The sequence below is a fragment of the Pleurodeles waltl genome, chromosome 2_2, assembly GCF_031143425.1.
Source record: "Pleurodeles waltl isolate 20211129_DDA chromosome 2_2, aPleWal1.hap1.20221129, whole genome shotgun sequence".
Lineage (NCBI taxonomy): Eukaryota > Metazoa > Chordata > Amphibia > Caudata > Salamandridae > Pleurodeles > Pleurodeles waltl.
The window spans coordinates 106,299,681-106,318,794 of NC_090439.1; positions in this window are offsets into that span (position 1 = coordinate 106,299,681).

The window sequence follows — 19,114 nt, forward strand, 5'->3', positions numbered from 1 at the left end:
ATACCAGATCTCATCAATGACATAATATGTGGAGTAATTAGCTGTGCATTGCATAGGCACGGGTTATAATTACCTTAGGAAGCGAGTTATTGTTAGTTGAAAGAACTCTAACTATAACTGCTGAATTTCTATGGCTTTGCAAGAGTAAATTCAGAACCTAACTATAATGTCCCAGTACCTTTGTTTTTTCTATTAATTTCTATGTTTTTTAACATAAATAATTTAAATTACTATACGTTATTCCAACCCCCGCAGCGCACAGCTTTATAGCCAAGCCCCTGCAACCATCCAACACCGCATCATGCATGGCCTTTGAGCTCATCAGTGTAGTTTGGCCACAGTGCCTATCTCTGTCAGTGGATGTGTGAGTGTCTGAGTGGGTCTGAAAGTGAGGGCGTGAGTCTATGAGTAGGTCTGAGTGGGTGCCTGAGCCTTTGAGTGTATGCATGAGTGAATGAACTAGTGTATGAATGAGTCTGTGGTCTTTCCTTCAAATTCCTCCATAATTGCAAACTTTTTGCAAGTAATTCACAAAAAATTTCAAAAAATCAAGAATTTTCACAAATCTCATGCACCATGTTACAAAATTATAATAAATCTATTGTTTGCTCCCTAAAACACCTATATCACACCCCTGAGGTCAGGGTACCTTCACCCTGATCCCTTATGCCACTTTCAATTTGACTTTTCTCCCTCAGGGACAGTGTCCCATGAAATAAAATGGTAGTTGCACCTTTCAGGCTAGTCAGGTTGAGGTGAGCCAATTGGAATGCGTCTTTCCACACCCGTATTCATGGAAATTCATAAATTTCACAAAATATTTGTGGCCAGAGATATACAAATGTATTTGCCCTTAAATATCTCCTAAACAACTGAACAAATTTAAACCAAATAAAAAGCACAATCTGCGTACCGTCAGCTAGCTTTCTGATAGATTTGGTGTAATTCCGTCCAGTGCTTCAGGCTGTAGACGTGATGACAGGTCCTAGAGGCATTAACATGAGGAATGCAATGTTTTTTGATCCCCCCTTTTCTCCTCCCCTGCCTGATGGATCACCCTAAAGCGTACTGTGCCCAACATGAATCACCAGGCCACTTTTTTTTAAAGTTTCGGGAAGATTTGTCAAACAGTGCCAAAATTATAGGCAGGTCAAAAAAATGCTCTATCTATGGAAATATGACTGCCAGTAGGTAATATAAATATATATATATATATAAATATATATATATATATATATATATATATATATATATATATATATATATATATATATATATATGAGAGAGGCTCTATGTAGAGGGGGATACATTTCTGTTTCTCATATATATATAAATATATATATATATATACACACATATAAATATATATATTCTACGTAGGCTAGTGTTTTAGATGGACATTTTAGCCAGTAGCAGAGATCGTGCCTCATTGGATGACTGCTGCTCAAGCCCTAACTCAAGTTATGGAGGACAGCTCTGAGGTAGGATCAGAGACTGAGACAGCTGATACAGAGACAGCATCTGAGGGAGGGGACAATGGAGCAGAATCTGGGATTGATATTTCAGTTGGCTTAGTCCCATCTAAAGACTCCTCTTCCATTGACTCTGAGGGAGACGATGAGGACAGTTGTGTTGTCCCTTCGCAAGCACAGTCTGTACAGCGGGACAACAGCAGGTTAGCATAACCTAGAGAGCAGGTGTGTGTAGAGGCAAGCACAGACAGAATGCTCTCTTGGCAGGTCCCCAATTTAGTTTGGCCCCAAATTCCTCCTTTCACTGGTGACGCTGGATGTAAAGTAGATACAGCCATTTTTATGTCAATTGACTAAGTCCATTTCTTTTTGGATGTTGACTTCCTTCAGCAAATTGAGCAGCAAACAAATTTGTGTGCTAAACAATTTCTGAGGGAGCATGGAGGCATTCTAGTGCTGCGTTCTAGGGCATGCCAGTGGACTCCCACTTCACTGACAGTCTTGAAGATATTTTTTGGCCTCACGCTCAAAAGAGGGATAGTGCAGAAACCCACCTTGCAGTCCTACTGGATGACTGACACAGTTTGGGTAACCTCCAGCTTCGCACAGGGCTGCAAAAGGGAAGGGCCCAAATTGTATTGTGGAGACATCAAAATAATCTATCACAAAACAAACTGGCTTTGTTAGGCGGGCACCCGCATTTTTGGTCCTGGGCTCAGCGGCCATATGGGGAAACCTACCAAACCCAGACATTTCTGAAAACTGGACACCCAGGGAAGCCATGGAGGTGTGGCTTGTGTAGATTCCTCAAAGTTTTCTTACCCAGAATACCCTGCAAAGGTGAAACATTGAATAAAACTTGATTTTGTTCTTGCATTTCTATCATACAAACTACAGGAATATGCAGGGATCCACAAAATTCCTCACTTGTCCTGATGAAAATGCCATCCCACTTATGTCCTGTGCCTAGAGCCAGTGTCAGAAATAGATGACCCCAGGGTCAACAGTAGCTCTCATGTGAGGACTACCATTGATTGTTGTGTGATCCATTCCTGTCAAGGGCACTAAGCCCAGGCACACCAGTGGGGTGGCGTTTTTATCAGGACAAGTTGGGGAACGCTGGGAAGTAAGCAGTTTGTGGATCCCTGCATCTTCCTTTAGTTTACGTCACAGAAATGCAAGGAAAAACAGTGCTTTTATTCAACCTTTTACAATTGCAGGGCACTTTGGGGAAAACAAATCTTTGGGGAATCCTCACAAGCAATACCTCCCTGGACTCCCCTTGATGTCTACTTTTTAGAAATATCTGGGGTTGATAGGTTTACCTAAATGGTTCCTGTCACCAGGACTAATTATTACACTCACCTTAGTTATCATTATCGCCACAATAAGTTTTGGGATCTTCCCTGATGCATTATTTTAGATTTTCTAGGTTTCCCTAGGTGCTGTTTGAGCTTAGAGCCTAACATCCACAGCTAGGCACTTTGCCAAAAACGTGTCTGTCTTGATTGAAAAAAATGTGATGTGTTTCCACGTTGTGTTTTTGGCCGTTTCCTGTCACGGGCACTAGGTCTACCCACACAAGTGAGGTACCATTTTTACTGGGAGACTGGTGGAAAATCTGAGTGGAAGGAAGTTTGTGGCTCCCCTCACATTCCAGAACTCTGCATCGCTGAAATGCGAGGACAGTGTGTGTTTTTAGATGCATTTTGAGGTTTGCAAACGATTCTGGGTAACAAAACCTAATGAAAGCCTTGTAAGTTAACACATTCTGGATTTTCCTAGGTGTCTAGTTTTAAAAAATGTATAGGTTTGCTAAATTTCTCTAAGTGCCTTCTGAGATAGAGGCCAAAATCCAAAGGTAGGCACTGTGCAAAAAACGCGTCCATTTTCATTGGAAAAATGTGATGTGTCCATGTTGTGTTTTGGGGTGTTTCCTGTCATGGGCACTAGGCCTACCCACACAAAAGAGGTACATTTTGCATCTGGAGACTTGGGGGAATGCTGGGTGGAAGGAAGTTTGTGGCTCCCTCAGATTCCAGAACTTTGCATTGCTGAAATTTGAGGACATTGAGGGTCATTACAACCCTGGCGGTCGGTGTTAAAGCGGTGGTAAGACCGCAAACAGGCCAGGAAAAAAAAAAAGGGAATTATGACCGTGGCGGAAACCGCCAACAAAGACAGCCACTTTAACACTCCGACCGCCACGGCGGTACAGACAAGCAGCGCGGCGGTCACCGACAACAGACAGGCGGGAGACAAAGTACCGCCCACAGTATCACAACCTACCAATCCGCCACCTTTTCCGGGGCGGATTCTCCGTGGATAAAAACACGGTGGAAACAGCCTTTTCAATGGGAAAACGCTCACCTGTACACACTCCACGAGGAACGAGGGCACCGTGGAGCCAGAACTCCAAATACTCCCTGCGATAGTCTTCCTGCTCCTGTACGATCAAAAGCAACGCCGGCGCCGAAGACAACGGTGAGTACTGCACCTAAGAAATAGGGGAGGGGGAGAGGCAAAAGTCAGGGACACACACACGCAACACCCCCACCCCCACCCCGACCCTCACCCACTACAACACACATACCAATGCATATCCAAACGTAACAATAACAACCCCAAAACCCCCCGGAAGAATGCAAAGACAAAAGGAAATGAGTGCAACCATTGTAATGTACCAAAATGCAGTAACCAAATATATACAGATATATATACACATCCAACAAAAGATATATCACGATTAGTAGTGCAGGTATGCACCATTCAATGTCCGTGGACCACTGGGCCCAAAATGCATGGGCGAGGCCCACACACGATACCTGAGCAAAACAGAGAGAACACTGCTGGGGCATCAGATAGAAATACAACAGGCACCTCAGGGGGAACGGAAGGGGGGGGCACCTCAGCCGGATGACAGCACCATGCCACATCCACAAGGGGGCTCCATGCCCATTGATGTATCCTGGGGAGTGCAAAGCCACAGTCTCTCAAGTCTCAAAAGTGGGTGGGTTGCCCACTGCCATATCCTGGGGAGTGCAAAGCCACAGTCTCTCAAGTCTCTACAGTGGGTGGGTTGCCCACTGCCATATCCTGGGGATGCAAAGCCACAGTCTCACAAGTCTCTAAAGTGGGTGAGTTGGCCACTGTACCATCCTGGGGAGTGCAAAGCCACAGTCTCTCAAGTCTCTACAGTGGGTGAGTTGCCCACTGTACCATCCTGGGGAGTGCAAAGCCACAGTCTCTCAAGTCTTTACAGGGGGTGGGTTGGCCTCTGTACCATCCTGGGGAGTGCAAAGGTACAGTCTCTCAAGTCTCTACAGTGGGTGGGCTTCCCACTGTTCAATCCTGGGGAGTGCAAAGCCACAGTCTCTCAAGTGGATGACAGTCTCCACTGGTTCTGGAGGGGGACTGGTTCCCAGAGTGCTTCATCCTGCCAAGGACTGAGGTAGTGGATGCATGTCTCCACTGGTTCTGGAGGGGGACTGGTACCCAGAGTGCTTCATCCTGTGCAGGACAGATGGAGTGGATGCATGTCTCCACTGGTTCTGGAGGGGGACTGGTGCCCAGACTGCTTCATCCTGTGCAGGACAGACGGAGTGGATGCATGTCTCCACTGGTTCTGGAGGGACACTGGTGCCCAGAGTGCTTCATCCTGCCAAGGACTAAGGTAGTGGATGCATGTCTTCACTGGTTCTGGAGGGGGACTGGTGCCCAGAGCACTTCATCCTGTGCAGGACAGACAGAGTGGATGCATGTCTCCACTGGTTCTGGAGGGGGACTGGTGCCCAGAGTGCTTCATCCTGTGCAGGACAGATGGAGTGGATGAATGTCTCCACTGGTTCTGGAGGGGGACTGGTGCCCAGAGTGCATCACTCTCACCGTGACGGTCCCAGTTCCATCACTGCCCCTGCCGCACATGGGCTAGCGGTGCTTGCCCTGTTCAGTGGTGCCTGCCATGGCGGTCTTTGCCCTGTTCAGCGGTGCTTGCCATGGCGGTCTTTGCCCTGTTCAGAGGTGCTTGCCCTGTTCAGTGGTGCTTGACTTTGCTGTCTCTGACCTGTGCAGCGGTGTTTGCCATGGTGGTTCCTTATTGCCCAGCGGGGCTGTGGCTGCCGGGGCCCTCCTGGGCACTGGCTCTGGTGGTGGTCTCCTGACCAGTGACGATGGGACTGCCCTCCTGGGCACTGACTCTGGAGGTGGTCTCCTGACCAGTGACGATGGGACTGCCCTGCTGGGCACTGACTCTGGCGGTGGTCTCCTGACCAGTGACGATGGGACTGCCCTCCTGGGCACTGACTCTGGCGGTGGTCTCCTGACCAGTGACGATGGGACTGCCCTTCTGGGCACTGACTCTGGAGGTGGTCTCCTGACCAGTGACGATCGGGCTGGCGGTGGCCTCCTGGGCAGCGGGGATGATGGCGGCCTTCTCCTCCGTGCTGCTCTTCCCAGACTTTGGTGCTTTCTTCTGCCCCTTCCCCACCTTGGGAGGAGTCACAGCTGACTCGACACTCCCCCCGGGACCCTTGTGAGCGGCTTTGCCGGCTGGAGTCTTCCCCCTATCCCGTCGGGCACTGTCTAACTGCTGGTGCTTCACAGGGGGGAGACTGGCTGTGCTTTGGCTCCGTGTCACACTGGCTGCCCTGGTGCCCGGTGCACTCCACATACCTCTAACAGGCACCACTGGTACCGGAGATTTTTTGGCTGAGGTGCTAGTACGGGACCTATGAATTGGAGGGGGGGTGGGAAAGAGGTCCACGTTGCTCAGGAAAAGTTTCTGACGAACACTGGGACGGGTAGCTGGAGGGGGCCTGGGAGTGGAGGAAGAGGAGGTGGTTGTAGGAGGTGTAACTTTTGATGATTTGGGTGCAGGGGCATGTTCTGGAGGCTGTCGTGAGGTGGATGGATGTTGGGTGTGTGTGTGCGCATTTGTGTACTTTGGGAGGAAGCGTCACAGACACACTGTGAGAGGACACAGGAGAGGTGTAAATGGTAGTGGGGGTGGTGAGTGCAGGTGAGTGGGGTGTGGTGGTGGGTGTGCTGGTGGGGGTTCTAGTGGCTGTAGTGGTAGTGCATGCAGGTGAGTGTGTAGACGACACTGGGGGGGATGAGGGAGATGACGAGGAGAGGGACACAGTGGAGGCAGTAGATGTTGCTGTGTCTGTATGTGGGTGATGCTTGTGTGAGTGCCTATGGGATGTGTGGTGCCTATGTTTGCCTGAGCTTCCCTTGTGTGTTGACATGTGTGCAGGCTGGTCTGATGGTGTGCTTGGGATAGGCAGAGGTACAGGGGATTGGGTCTGGGTGGAGGAAGTTGGAGGGGGGAGGCTAGAGACAGGGACAATGGCTGCCATCAGTGCTGAGGCCAGAGATTGCAGGGTTCGATGATGGGCAGCCTGACCAGAATGAATGCACTTCAGGAATGCATTAGTGTGTTGCAACTCCCTTTCTACACCCTGGATAACATTCACAATGGTAGACTGCCCAACAGTGAGTGACCTGAGGAGGTCAATGGCCTCCTCACTGAGGGCAGCAGAGATGACAGGGGCAGGGGCAGGAGCTGAGGTGCCTGGGGCGAAGGTGATGCCCACCCTCCTGGGTGAGCGGGCACAGGGCAAAGGCTGAGGGGCTGCTGGGAGGGCGGTGCTGGTAGGGGGGGTGGTGGCTGTACCTGTAGAAGTGGGGGGCACAGATTTTGCCTCCACCACAATGGAGCTCCCATCGGAGGACGAGTCTGTGTCGCTGGTTGCTGATCCGGTGACCGCCGTGAAGCTCCCCTCGCCCTCCGTCCCACTGGTGCATTTAGAGTCCGTGGTGTGGCCCTCCATGGCCATGTGAGATGCAGCTCCCTCGTGCTCCGGTGCCACTGTACCTCTGCCTGATGATGCTGATGCACAAAAGAACAGGGAGAGCACAAAAAGGGGGGGACGACAGAAGAAAGACAGGTTGAGTGCATCGCTTACCGCTACCGTTGGAGGACAATACAGACACAGCAGCCCCTTGCACTACGCCGTGCTCTTGGCCTATACTGATGCAGTTCCTGGGATATGGCCTACATGGCTATGGTAGACATCAGCACACATAGATGACACAGGGGCATGTATACCTGTACTTGGCACTCGAAAGAGGTGGGATGGAGTGCCACATGGCCTGCATTACGAAGGGGCCTAGACTATGGAACTCGCCCTGGCCTAGGGGAACCCACAGCCCTCCTCCCCCACCCAGACACCTTCACTGCGCGCAAATTCCGCAGAATGATGTTGTACTCACCCCCTTGTGTCTGCTGTGATGCCCTCAAGCGCCCATCCAACTCAGGGTAGGCCACCGCCAAGATCCGGAACATCAGGGGGGTCATGGTGCGACGGGCACCCCTCCCACATTGGGAGGCCATCCCTAGCTGAGCCTCCACCGTCTTCTTGCTCCAGCGGCGAATGTCCTCCCATCTTTTCCGGCAGTGGGTGCTCCGTCTCTGGTGGACCCCCAGGGTCCGGACGTCCTTGGCGATGGCACGCCAAATATCCTTCTTATGATGGGCGCTGACCTACATGACATGTACAGGGGGAGAAGAGAAGTCATTACCAACTGCACCGTCGAAGTGAGTGGCCCACATCCCTAGCCTTGCTATGTGGCACATGCATTCACAGTCCTTCATGCTCGCAGAATTCTGCCCCCTTCCTTCTTACAACCAGCCCTCTCCACACAGGCATAGCCCATACAACTTGCTCCCTGTGTGCTCACCTGTTGGTCTGGAGGACCGTAGTGTAGCGTGTACTGGGGGAGGACCCAGTCCACGAGCTTCTCCAACTCCTGTGCAATGAAGGCAGGGGCCCTTTCCCCAGACGCACGAGCCATTGTCTCTTCCAGACTAAGGTCACAGCAGCACTTGCAGTATAGGTCCTCTCCTGTCGAGGATCAGGTATCGAGTGATTGAACAGATAGAAAATGGCAGTCACGTCCGCGGCGGTGACGTCCGCGGCGGTGACGTCCGCGGCGGTGCGTATCATCACCGCCGGCGCACTTCGTCATTGGCTCCTGGGACCCATAGGGTACAATGTTAACCAATGCAGCATTGTGCTGCGGTCTTCGACCGCCTACCGCGACGGTGTACAATGCCAGCGCAGTTACCTCACATCCCATTGTCCCAGTTTACAGGTCAGGCAGCCGCCATTTCAGAGGCCCGCATGGCTTCATTTTCAACTGCGTCACACATACCTAGGCCTGGACTCAACACACTTACAGACAACTTTTTGGATTATGTTTCGTGCTCTGTGTAGTCTGTGGGTACATACCTCTGAGTAGCTTGACTCTGTGGTCGCTGTTGCCCTTCCTTGGCACCGTCAGCTGGGACATGTGAGGAGATGGCAGAATCCTCCGGTGTACCGACCGCTGGTGGACCTGTCGACAATGTAGGAGCGACATTTAATCATCACCTACAGGTTTGACTGTGCCACAATCCAGGAACTGTGCACCCAGTTGGAGCCTGACCTGATGTCAGCAATCCGCCATCCCACAGGAATCCCCCCTCAAGTGCAGGTGCTGTCAGTGCTCCATTTCCTTGTAAGTGGGTCATTTCAAACAGCAGTGGCCATGGCATCAGGGATGTCCCAGCCTATGTTTTCCAACGTGTTGTCCAGAGTGTTGTCTGCCCTGCTGAAACACATGAGGAGCTACATCGTTTTCCCTCAGGTGGAGGATTTGGCTATTGTTAAAGGTGACTTCTATGCCCTTGGACATATCCCCAACATCATAGGTGCCATTGATGGGACCCATGTGGCTTTGTTCCCCCCGCAGGAGTGAACAGGTGTACAGAAACCGGAAGAGTTATCATTCCATGAATGTACAGATGGTATGTTTGGCAGACCAGTACATCTCCAGGTAAATGCTATGTTCCCTGGCTCTGTGCATGACGCCTACATCCTGCGGAACAGCAGCATCCCTTATGTGATGGGTCAACTCCAGAGGCACTGTGTGTGGCTATTAGGGGACTTTGGTTACCCCAACCTGTCATGGCTACTGACCCCAGTGAGGAATCCCAGGACCAGGGCAGAGGAACGCTACAATGAGGCCCATGGGCGGACTAGGAGAGTGATCGAACGCACCTTCAGCCTCCTGAAGGCTAGGTTCAGGTGCCTCCATATGACAGGTGGTTCCCTATTCTACTCACCAAGGAAGGTGTGCCAGATCATCATCGCCTGCTGTATGCTTCACAATATGGCTTTGCGACACCAGGTGCCTTTTCTGCAGGAGGATGGTCCAGATGACGGTGTTGTGGCAGCTGTGGAGCCTGTGGACAGTGATGAGGAGGAAGCAGAGGAAGAAGACATTGACAACAGGGACTCAGTCATCCAGCAATATTTCCAGTGACACACAGGTGAGAACACATTCCTGCCTACTACAAGTACTTTCACACTTCTACTTTTATTCTGTCTGTCTGTTTCAAGCAGTATTTGGTAACTGAGTTGTACATATCCATTACGGTTTCACAAGTGTGGTTACCAATGTGTGTCATCTAGTTGCATCCTTCATGGACTTGTGATGTGTGACATAGGTATGTTGACATTACATTTGAAAATGCTTTTTGTCACTGTCATTGCTAATACACATTTTCAAAATCACAGACTGACTCCAGATTGTTTTGTGCTTCAAGGGTGTTTATTGAAGTGCTAATTATTGGAGGTGGTGGTAAAATGGTGAGAGGGAATGGTGGAGGAATGTCCATGGCAGAGTCCAGTCTATTAGTCTCACAGGTGCACTGCCCATATGGGAATAGGAAGTGGTGCTGGGGCAGTTCCAATATGGACAGGGTTACAAAGTGGGACAGTGGGATGACAATCAGGGTGGTCTCATTTCTTTTCGGGGGTCTTGCCATCGTGCTCTGTCCTGTTCCTGGTTCTCAGGGACCGCTTGCAGGGTGGTTCTCCGTCTGCAGGGGGTGGGGTGCTGGTGTGGTGGTCCTGTGGCGGGGCTTCCTGTCCACTAGCGCCGGCGGAGGTGGTGGGCAGTTCTTCATCCATGCTAGTGTCAGGTGCCCCTTGGAGTGCCATGGTGTCCCTCATGGTGTTCTGTATGTCCTTCAGCACCCCTACGATGGTGCCCAGAGCGGAGCTGATGGTTCTGAGTTCCTCCCTGAACCCCAAATACTGTTCCTCCTGCATGTGCTGGGTCTCCTGATACTTGGCCAGGACCATCGCCATCGTCTCCTGGGAGTGGTGATATGCTTTCATGATAGAGGAAAGGGCCTCGTGGAGAGTGGGTTCCCTTGGCCTGTCCGCCCCCTGTTGCACAGCAGCCCTCCCAGTTCCCCTGTGCTCCTGGGCCTCCGTCCCCTGGACCGTGTGCCCACTACCACTGCCCCCAGGTCCCTGTTGTTGTTGGGGTGGTGGGTTATCCTGGGTTCCCTGTAGTGGTGGGCACACAGCTGATTGACGTGTCCTGGGGACGGAGGTATGGGCCCGCTGGGTGGGTGCTGTGCTGGTGTTTCCAGAGGGTGGAAGGTCAGTGTTGGGCTGTGCCTGTTTGAGGGGAACCAACTGTCCCGAGGCCCACGATGGTCCGGGCTAGTCATCTGGATCCAGTTGGACAGAGCTGCTGTCATCACTGTGGGCCTCTTCTGCGGGTGGGGTAGAGATGTGTGGACCCTCCTGTCTGGTGACGTTGGGTAGGGGTCCTGCAGGGGTATAAAAGCATGATTATTGCATCTGTGTGTGTCATGGTGTGCAATGGGTGGGTGACCGTGTACCTCAGTGCTAGCATTCCAGTGTGGTGGCTTGTGTGATGATGGTTGGGGGGGTGTTCTGGGTATGTGCTGTGGGCATGCTTTAGTGAGGGTGACCATGCTTGTTGTGTCATGCAGGGCTTGGTGTTAGGATGGGGGGTTTGTGTTATTAGTACATTAGTGAGGAGTTGGAGTGATAGGGGAGGGGATGAGGGTGGGGGTGTGTGATAGCATGCAGGTAGGGTGGGGGATATGATAGTTAAGATTTGGCTTACCAGTGTCCATTCCTCCACCAACTCCTCCGAGGCCCTCAGGATGCATGATGGTCAAGACCTGCTCCTCCCATGTTGTTAGTTGTGGGGGAGGAGGTGGGGGTCCGCCGCCAGTCTGCTGTACCGCAATGTTATGCCTGGAGACCACGGAACGCACCTTCCCCCGTAGGTCGTTCCACCTCTTCCTGATGTCCTCCCGATTTCTTGGGTGCTGTCCCACTGCGTTGACCCTGTCGACTATTCTTCACCATAGCTCCATCTTCCTAGCTATGGAGGTGTGCTGCACCTGTGAGCCAAATAGCTGTGGCTCTACCCGTACGATTTCCTCCACCATGACCCTGAGCTCCTCCTCAGAGAACCTGGGGTGTCTTTGCCGTGCCATGGGTGGTGTAGGTGATGTGTGGGCTGGTGTATGAGTGTGGTGATGTGTAGTGGTGTGTGGTGTTTTGTGTGTGGATGTTGTGTGGGTGATGGTGTTGTGTGCCTCTGTGCAGTGGGGTTGTCTATGCTGTGCTCTCTCTCTGGCCTTCGTCAATAATTTTTGGTCGTAGGGGTTTGTGGGTGATGTGGGTGTGTGTTTTATATTGTGTTGGGTGTGTGGGAGTGGTGTTTGTATGTGTATCAGATGTGTGTATTTGGAATAGTCCAATGTGGCGGTGTTTTGGAGATGTGTGTGTATTTTGAGCGTGGCGGTGTGTACCTCCAATGGAATACCGCGGTTGAAAGATCGCCGCGTGGATTCGTGGGTCGTGATAGCATGGGCGTGTTTCTGTTGGCTTGACGATGGAGGTTTTGTTTTCGTCAGTTTATCACTGACCTTTGGTGTGTCTCAGTTGTGTGGGTGTCTGAATTTTGGCGGATTCCGAGATGTGGGTCATAATAGCTGTGGCGGTTTTCCGCGGCGGTGTTTTGGCGGTCTTCTGCACTGCAGTAAGCGGCATTTACCGCCAATGTTGTAATGACCACCATTGTGTTTTGTTTAGACAAATATTAAGGTTTGCAAAGGATTCTGGGTGACAGAACCTGGTAAGGGCCCCACAAGTCACCCCATTCTAGACTCCACTCTGTATCTAGTTTTGAAAAAAGGTATAGGTTTGCTAGGTTCCGGCTGAGCCAAAGCCCAAAATCCACAGCTAGGCACTTTGCAAAAAACGCGCCCATTTTAATTGGAAAAATGTGATGTGTCCATGTTGTGTTTTGGCGCGTTTCCTGTCGCAGGCACTAGGCCTAGCTACACAAGTCAGGTACCATTTTTATCAGGAGACTTTGAGGAATACAGAATAGAAGAACAAGTGTTATTGCCAATTGTCTTTCTGTACATTTGTGACTTCCAGGTGTAAGACTGTGTAATAGAAGAGACTTTTTGAGACATGCCCTGTAATTCACTCGCAATTCTGTGTACCCCGGAGTTTAGTGATTTGCAAACAACTCCTGCTTCTAAACTCCATATCTTGTGCCCATGTTGTAATAGATAGGTTTCCTCTTCCTTGTTTTTCACTCTTTATATTTTACCAAAATGAATTGCTGTATACGCAGTACACAATGAAAACCCTTTGCAAGGTGCAGCTAATTTATTGGCTCAGGGTTCCTTGGGTTCTGGATGAACCTACAAGCCTTAGATATCCTGGCTTGTACTATATCAATTCAAAGGAGCTTTATTGCGGCTACAAGAGCCAAAAAAGCGCAAGCAGTAATAAATACAAATAAATACACATAATGATAATTACAGGTAAATATAATGATAAAAGGGGAATGAAAGATAAGAGAAAATGGAAAAAAGTGGGATAAAAATGGAATAAAATTGAAAAAAAATGGAATAGAATGTGCTGCACAGGACGATGGGACAGTCTTATTTGGAGTCTTTATCCAGAAGGGTTTTCCCTCTAACAAGCCAACTAGCTCCGAGGAATTTGGCGACGGCGATCACTAGCGTTGGCCTAGTGTCTGATCTGAGGATTCGCAGGGCTAGCGCAGAGCTGCGGACTCCCAGTAGTCTGCATGCCAGGGCCAGCCATTTCCTACAGGGGGCGGTGTAGGCGGGGCAGGCAAAAAGGACGTGAGGGAGATTCTCAACGGGGGCTTTGCAAGCTGGGCAAACGGTTGATTCATTGTTTGACCAGCTACTGGTGAGAAGTCTTAGTGGGAGTGTTCCAATGCGGAGCTGGAAGTACAGTTTCCTTTCCCTTGGGCCCGTGATTAGGTCCCAAAAAGCTTCGTACTTGCATGACTCTTTTAGGTTGGCAAAGTCACAAGATAGTGTAGTGTGGAGTGCAGCCCTTGTGTCTTTGTAATTTGCCATTTGCCAGTATAGTTTCTTTAGTTCGCTTTTCGAGGGGAAGACTGACGTGGTTGGTGAGTTCCAGAGATCATTAAGCCCAAGTGAGTACAGTGGACCCTTGATGCATCGTAGCCAGGGGATTCTGTGAAGATGGTCGGCTTTTAGGATGACCTGTAGAGCTTCAGTGAAGATGTCGAGCTCCGGAGTGGTCCAGAGACGCCGCCAGTACAGCAGAGGTCGCAGGCGGGCTTTGTGTCCAATGCGTTTGATACCGAGATCCTTGAAAAGATGGAACAGTGGTGTGCTTAGCGGAAGGGACACAAGGTTTCTTAGGAAGTTGTTTTCAGCGGTGGTTAAGTCTTGGGTTTTGGTGTAGCCCCATAGTTCAGCCCTGTAAAGCGCTGAGGAAACGGCATGGGCTTCGTATAACTGTAATGCTGGGCGAATTGGTTTGTGTGTGAGAGGTTAGTTTTTTTTGTAGTACCCGTGTTGTTTGTTTTAGTTTTAGGGCTTGTTTTCCTATGTGTGGCTTCCAAGACATGTTGTCAGTGAATGTTATGCCCAGGTAGCTGAAAATGCCCACCTTCTCAAGTGTGGAGCCCTCTAAAGTAAACTTCCCTTTAAAAGATCTGTGGGGATTGAGGGTCATTAGTTTTGTTTTCGAGGCGTTGATTTCGAGTCCCTGTGATGAGCAGAAATGCTCAAAGCACGCAAGGAGTTTCCTTAGACCACTAGGAGTCTTGGATATCAGAAGAGTGTTATCGGCAAAGAGTAAGACTGGGATTTTTTGTGTGCCAAGTGAAAGTGCGTCAGCCTGCAGTCTGAGGAGGGAGGGGACGATTTCATTGATATACAGGGAAAAAAGGGTCGGGGCAAGTACGCACCCTTGCCGCACACCCCGGGAAACGTGGATTCTATCAGTTAATTGGCCCTTGTTGCCCCACCTGACTTGTGCGTAGTTGTCCTCGTGGAGTCGTATCAAAATGGCAACAATGTGCTCCGGGATTCCCATCCGAAAGAGAGTGTCCCATAGTTTGTTGCGAGGTACTAGGTCAAAAGCAGATTTGAGGTCCACAAAAGCTACATAAAGGCTGCCTTTACCAATGAACACTGTTTTACAATATAATAATAGGAATCTGAGGGCTTGATCAGTGGTGGAAATTTTCTTCCGGATACCGGCTTGAAGGGGGCTAAGGATATCGCGGTCAGTCATCCATTCTTCGATCTTTCCTAGGAGGCAGTGGCAGAAGACTTTTTGGACACAGTCAATTAGGCTAATAGGTCTATAGTTGCAAGGAAGTGATCTGTCGCCCTTTTTAAAGATTGGAATAACAATAGCCGCTTTCCAAGACTCAGGAATTGGCGCCCCAGATGCTATTGCGTTAGCTATAATGGTGAGGTATCTTGACCAGGATGCTAGATCTGTTGAGAACAGGTCTGCTGGGACGCAGTCTGATCCAGGGGCCCTGCCGCGGTTTAAGGTGCTTAGAGAATAGGTTATGTCACTTTGGGAGAACAACAGGGCTGCTGCGGTGGTGGGTGCTAATGAGTGATTTAGGTGGGGGCCCGTGCAAACAGGGATGGGGCTATCATGATCAGGGGAGTACATACTACTGAAGTGAGCTATCCAGTCTCGTAGGGTAATATTGGTTGTGATGTCCAAACCACTGGTTTCTGGGCCTCGCGCTGCCAGGGACCAGAACAGACTATGGTTCCTCTCGCGCACAGCGTCACTGAGTGCTGTCCACCATTTATTATCTTGGTCACGCTTGGCTATGTGTATTGCAGATTTATAGGACTTCCTAGCTACGAGGATGACAATGGGGTCCTTGGATTTAATGGCTTGAACTAAGTGCTTGTTTAGGGACCGACACGTTTTGTTGAACCAGCGGTGCCTACCTATGGGTCGTTTGTCGTCGTGGGCTGGGGGTACTGAGAAGTGGGCTGCGATATCCCTAAAGCAGGAGGTGTGAATTAAGCTTAGTTCCTGGTAGGGAATTGCAGAACCTGCCTCTAGGCCCATTAGTGTGGATTTTAGGGTGTTATTGGCAGCGTTGATGAGTGCGGGCCGAGCCACGACCTTTTCCCATTTTAAGTGTTGTTTATTGTTGGCCAGGCTAATACCCTCGGGTGATACTGCTTGGGAGTTAGACGTGGCTGGGAGATTACCTAGAGCTAATGTGTGGACAGAGAGAGGGTTGTGATCACTTTCAGTCCTTTCGATGATCGTCATGTCGATGACTAGAGGCCATAGTCTTATATCGAATAGACAATAGTCGATTCTGCTGGTGTTGTTGGTTTTGTTGAACGTGTGACTGCCATTGGTGTCTGATTTGGTTCTGCCATTTAACGCCCTGAGCCCGAACTCCATGGTCAGTGATTTGACCTGGATAGCGACCTGCGTCCATCTCTTGATGGGTGGGATTGACAGGGCGGGGATAGACCAGGCTTGATCCTCCTCGTTGGTGGACCTGAGATCGTCCCAGTCAAGGGGTTCGAATGTGATGTTGAAGTCCCTAGCCACAATGGTTTTGTGATGGCGGGGGTAGTTTTGTAGGAGGGCTACGAGGGCGCAGAGGGTTTTGGAGACTTGACCCCCCCTGACCCCTCGAGTGTAGATATTAAAGATGTTCACCACAGAGTCAGGCCCAAAAGATAGACGAAGGCCTAACAGGTCGGGAGAGTCGGTAGGTAGCTGTGATATATGGCAGCTAAGTGATGTTTTGATCCAGATGGTCAGACCCCCTGAGGGCCTGCCTCTCGTGCTGGCCACAGCAGGGATGTGGAAGTTTATATAGCCTGTTCGAAAAAGTGGGTCGAGTGACCATGTTATGTTTGTCAATAAAGGAGGAGAAGGATGGAAGGGGAAGAATAGATTTCAAACCTGCCACGTTCCATGAAACAAGTCGTACCAGGGTTTGTGGCTGAACTATCCTGTCTAAATGCCTGGGGTTTGTATGGTTGGCTGTCGGGGTTGGTCTGGCAGATGTGGTTGAGTGAGCAGAAGTGGGTTGATACCAATGTTTACCCGTGGGGCCTGGGGTGGTTGGTGATGTTCCTCTGTTGGAACTGACCTGGTCCTGATCCGAGAAGTGCTTGCAGGCCTAGCCAGCAGCACTTGGTTTGGTGGGCAATGCGCCTGCAAGATGGAAGGTGCATCGTTGTCATGATTGCTCAGTGGACTGGCAGTGGTCTTAGTGTCATGGGTAGGGGAGAAAATACATGGACAAACAGTGGTGGGGTAAAAGGTAGATCTGGGGGTGATAGATGTTAGAAAGTTGCAAGGTTTGCCTGCATAGATTTTAGGTGAGGCTGTGAGTCAATCATTTTTACCAAGAGTGGATACATTTTCTACTGGGTGGTAACTCGAGGACTCCTCATGGTGCGTAGGTGGCCTGGGGTATTTAAACTGGATGCATGAGTGTGCTGGTGGGCTTGTTCTTGCATCTAGGGCTACCAGGTTGTTCACCATGGTTCCGTCCTTGAGTGTCAGTTTTAGGATATCAAAGTGAGTTCCCGGGTCTGGCCGTCGTACTACATTGATTAGGTCCTCGCGTATTATGGATCGGCAGCCTCTAAAATGGCGAATCCAATGGATTGCCTTGTTTTTGATAGAGTCTGCCCCTTCCTTGCGTGTCAATGTGGTTAACTTGGGAATGTTAACCATTAGAACTATATTACCTGAATGGGACCGATCAGTGGCAGGTTGTGCAGAGTATTTTGAGGCAGTGTTGCTCTTGGGTTTGGGGGTTTTATGATAGATGTCTAGTGAGTTTCCTATGCCTGAATTGTGGAAGAAGGGTGTCTGGTAAGAGTTTGTTGTCTTATCTCCGATGGGGAGGGGGCCGACATGGCTAGAAGCTGAGAAGTTGGGCGGGTTTGTTATGATGCCTGATAGGGTTGGGTTTTGGACAAGGTTTGTGGTGGCCGTATTATTTGCGTGAGTTAGCTGTTTTACTATTGCAATTAAGGAGTTAACCATATGCTTGAGTTCTGTGACTTCCTTCTTTAGAACTTGTATGCATTCAATATGCTGTGGGGTTACGTGAGGAAAATGCATATTGGTGGCTTCTGGCCCATCTGCCAGGGTGCCTGGATTGATGTCGTCATGTGATTCAGGGATGTTGATTAAGGGATTAAAACGGTTACTGAGCTGGATGAAATCGTTGGTGGCCAGTGGTAGGTCTTCTACTAGAGAAGGGGCGGTATGGGTGATAACATTCCTACTCTTGCCCTGCCCTGTAGTGTCAGTGACTTGGGGGGTCATTCTGACCCCGGCCGGCGGCGGAAGCCGCCGGCCTGGCTGGGACCGCCAGAATACCGCTGCACGGTCAAAAGACCGCCGCGGGTATTCTGGGTTTCCCGCTGGGCTGGCGGGCGACCGCCAGAAGGTCGCCCGCCAGCCCAGCGGGAAACACCCTTCCATGAGGATGCCGGCTCCGAATGGAGCCGGCGGAGTGGAAGGGGTGCGACGGGTGCAGTTGCACCCGTCGCGATTTTCAGTGTCTGCATGGCAGACACTGAAAATCTTTGTGGGGCCCTGTTACGGGGGCCCCTGCAGTGCCCATGCCATTGGCATGGGCACTGCAGGGGCCCCCAGGGGCCCCACGACACCCCATACCGCCATTCTGTTCCTGGCGGCTAAAACCGCCAGGAACAGGATGGCGGTATGGGGGTCGGAATCCCCATGGCGGCGCAGCATGGAGGATTCCCCAGGGCAGCGGGAAACCGGCGGTACACGGCCGGTTTTCCGTTTCTGACCGCGGCTGTACCGCCGCGGTCAGAATGCCCATCGGAGCACCGCCAGCCTGTTGGCGGTGCTCCCGGGGTCGTTAGCCCTGGCGGATTTTACCGCCAGGGTCAGAATGACCCCCTTGGTGTCCACGTTTCACGAAAATCTCAGCGATTTTCATGGGACCATCCTTCCTGTTAATTGATGTGGGCCCCCCAGTTTCAATAGAATTATTTCCCTGGGGGCTAGTTAGTATTCCATTGCATTCACCCAGGAGAGAGTCGATTCTATCCATGATGCATTTGCTAGCTGCTTGCTTATGCCTTTTCTGCTTGGCTTTTAGCACGACTCCGGCCCCAGCCTCTATTGCTTTCCTTTTGCCCATCTGGTGTTGATGTGGGTGCAAGTTTGAACTATAAGTAGAGCAGCTGACTGAGGTCACAGAGTTGGCAATAGCAAATGGGGCTATCCTGGCAACCAGAAGGGTCTAGCAGACATAACAGTATATGACTTTCAAAAATCTGCCATAGCTGGAAAAAGTTACAGAAGAAAACATAGACAGAAATGCCTGTTTTTCCCAACTCAATTTCAACATTTTTTTATTTAAAATGTTATGCTCTATAGAAAAACCTTGACGGATGT